Source organism: Littorina saxatilis, linkage group LG5, assembly GCF_037325665.1.
Source record: "Littorina saxatilis isolate snail1 linkage group LG5, US_GU_Lsax_2.0, whole genome shotgun sequence".
In the NCBI taxonomy this organism is placed as follows: Eukaryota; Metazoa; Mollusca; class Gastropoda; order Littorinimorpha; family Littorinidae; genus Littorina; species Littorina saxatilis.
Window position 1 is genome coordinate 37,632,846 of NC_090249.1, and position 3,959 is coordinate 37,636,804.

Genomic DNA, 3,959 nt, shown 5'->3' on the forward strand with positions numbered 1-3,959 from the left:
GGGGGGGGGGACAGGGGATCCGGAACTCCCCCCCCCTCCCCCCTCACCCCTCCCCCCCCCCTCCGGCTGTCAACAAAAAAGATTTAATACTAACTTTAAAGGAAATAATGAGTGGCTGCTGACACCAGTTGATCATGTTTAAATTCAAGGATAAGCCACAAATTGTTGATAAAATAGCCAAATTCGTCAGCTTCAGTAACCTCAGGTTGTAACCCCCCCCCTCCCCCCCCCCCCCCCTCCCTGGCTTAACTGCTCCGCCCCTGTAGCATGCCTATGTTCCAGTCAAACGTACAGAGAAATGTTATACATGTAAGTGCGAGGAAGAACAAGAGAGAAAAGCGGATGATGCAGGAGACGAACGGAAGAAAGTAAACAAGGAAGGTAGAAAGGAAAGTAAGAAAGACAAACATCGAAAACATGTTACATGAAATCGGGGAATGAAGTGAGGATGAATAAAAGGAAGTGAAGAAGGGAGAGAAATGGGGGAAGGAAGGAAAGAAGGAAGGGAGGAAGGAAGGGAGGAGGGAGGGAGGGAATGAGCGAGGAAGGGATGGAGGCAGAGAAATCGGGGAAGTAAATAAGTAAGGAAAGAAGGAATGGAGTAAGGGAGGGAGGGAAGGAAGGAGGGAGGATGAGAAATAGGGGAAGTAATTAGGTAAGGAAAGAAGGAAGGGATTGAGAAAAGGAGGTCGAGGCAGGGCGAGAAATGGGGGAAGTAAGGAAGGAAGAAAGAAATGGAATGAGGGATGAAGGGAAGGAGGGATAGAGAGAAATGGGGGAATTAAGTAAGTAATCAAGGAAGGAAGGAATGGAGGAAGGAGGGGGGAGGGAAGGAGGGAGGGAAGGAGAGAATGGGGGAAGTAAGTAAGGAAGGATGAAAGGAGGAAAGGGAGGGAGGTAGGTAGGAAGGAAGGAATAAAGGAAGGAAGGACGCGATGAATGGAGGAAGAATAGTAAACAACAACAAAAGAACATGCACAGATGAAACAAGTCGCGTAAGGCGAAAATGCAATATTTAGTCAAGTAGCTGTCAAACTCACAGAATGAAACTGAACGCAATGCCATTTTTCAGCAAGACCGTATACTCGTAGCATCGTCAGTCCACCGCTCATGGCAAAGGCAGTGAAATTGACAAGAAGAGCAGGGTAGTAGTTGCGCTAAGAAGGATAGCACGCTTTTCTGTACCTCTCTTTGTTTTAACTTTCTGAGCGTGTTTTTAATTCAAACATATCATATCTATATGTTTTTGGAATCAGGAACCGACAAGGAATAAGATGAAAGTGTTTTTAAATTGATTTGGACAATTTAATTTTGATAATAATTTTTATATATTTAATTTTCAGAGCTTGTTTTTAATCCGAATATAACATATTTATATGTTTTTGGAATCAGCAAATGATGGAGAATACGATAAACGTAAATTTGGGTCGTTTTATAATTTTTTTTTTTTTTTACAATTTTCAGATTTTTAATGACCAAAGTCATTAATTAATTTTTAAGCCACCAAGCTGAAATGCAATACCGAAGTCCGGGCTTCGTCGAAGATTACTTGACCAAACTTTCAACCAATTTGGTTGAAAAATGAGGGCGTGACAGTGCCGCCTCAACTTTCACGAAAAGCCGGATATGACGTCATCAAAGACATTTATCAAAAAAATGAAAAAAACGTTCGGGGATTTCATACCCAGGAACTCTCATGTCAAATTTCATAAAGATCGGTCCAGTAGTTTAGTCTGAATCGCTCTACACACACACACACACACACAGACACACAGACACACACACACACACACACACGCACATACACCACGACCCTCGTTTCGATTCCCCCTCGATGTTAAAATATTTAGTCAAAACTTGACTAAATATAAAAAGGCAGGAAAAAGCGGAGGACGTTAAGAAAAAACAAGTCGCGTAAGGCAAAAATACAACATTTGAGTCAAGCTCAGTCGAACTCACAGAATGAATCTGAACGCATTGCATTTTTGTCCGCAAGACCGTACACTCGTAGCATCGTCTGTCCACCGCTCGTGGCAAAGGCAGTGAAATTAACAATCCAGAAAAGCGCGGTAGCGGTTGCGCTGAGAAGGATAGGACGCTTTTCTATATCTCTATTATTTTTAACTTTCTGAACGTGTTTTTAATCCAAACATATCATATCTATATGTTTTTGGAATCAGGAACCGACAAGAAATAAGATGATTTTGTTTTTAAATCGATTTCGGACATTTAATTTTAATCATAGTTTTTATATTTTTAATTTTCAGAGCTTGTTTTTAATCCGAATATAACATATTTATATGTTTTTGGAATCAGAAAATGATGAGAAATAAGATGAACGTAAATTTGGATCGTTTTATAAAAAAAAAATTTAATTACAATTTTCAGATTTTTAATGACCAAAGTCATTAATTAATTTTTATGCCTCCAAGGTGAAATGCAATCCCAACGTCCGGCCTTCGTCGAAGCTTGCTTGGCCAAAATTTCAATCAATTTGATTGAAAAATGAGAGTGTGACAGTGCCGCCTCAACTTTTACAAAATGCCGGATATGACGTCATCAAAGACATTTATCAAACAAATGAAAAAATGATCTGGGGATATCATACCCAGGAACTCTCATGTCAAAGTTCATAAAGATCGGTCCAGTAGTTTACTCTGAATAGCTCTACACACACACACACACACACACACACACACACACACACACACACACACACTCATACACAGACACACACACACACACACACACACACACACACACACACACACACACACACACACACACACCACGACCCTCGTCTCGATTCCCTCTCTATGTTAAAACATTTAGTCAAAACTTGACTAAATGTAGAGAGGAGAAAAAGACATAATAACAAAAGAAACTACGGAAATCAAAAAAGCGAAAAGAAAGAAAAATGAAGGCAAGAAAGAAGGAAGAAAGACGGAAAGAAAGGAGGATAAAAGAAGGAGGGAAAAACAACGAAACAAAAAAATTAGATTAAAAAAAAAGGAGGACAAAACATTCTAAAAGTTAAAGACAGCAAGAGATTTACCGGATTCCCTGAAACATAACTTTTCAGAGCATAAAATATTAACAGAGAAGAACAGAAAACGACAATAAGAAGGCTTAGGGCCAAAATCCCACAGAGAAATTCTTAAACACATGTTTACATTGATGTACTTTTGCGCCCCCATGGAGCTAAATTAGTAATCCACTAAGCCCCAACGCATGCGGCAGTTTCGTTTTCGCTTTCAAGCACACACACACACACACACTCACACACACACACACCACGCACACTTAAACTCTCTCACACACCCATACACACCCACACACACACACACACACCCCACACACACACACACACATACACACAACACACACACACACACACACACACACACACACACACACACACACACACACACAAGCCAGTCCCTCTGTTAATCTAGGTTTGAGATCTCTTTAGATGTCGATCCTGCTTATCTTATAAGAATGTGGTAATACAAGTATACGGCCTGGATCAGTAGCTATATACACGTGTGCAAAGCAGGAGATCTCGGTTGGGAGAAGAATCTAGTCAGCTGCTGCTGTTGATTTGTTGTTTGACGTTTCGTGTGGGTTTTTATTCTCGTTTTGTCATGGTTATCAACACAGTACTAAACTGATTTCTTATTCCTTCTGTTTTGATTTTCTCATGAGAATGTCTATGTTATATTTGCATGTCTTTCTACTACAATGGCCACTTGTAGATGGACGTACGGTACAGGAGGGGACAAATTCAAAGAGGATGCTCCAATTACACTGTCTTCCACTTCCGCAACTAAATGACCACGCAACCCTTCTTAGACCGGCACGGTTGGCCTAGTGGTAAAGCGTCCGCCCCGTGATCGGGAGGTCGTGGGTTCGAACCCCGGCCGGGTCATACCTAAGAATTTAAAATTGGCAATCTAGTG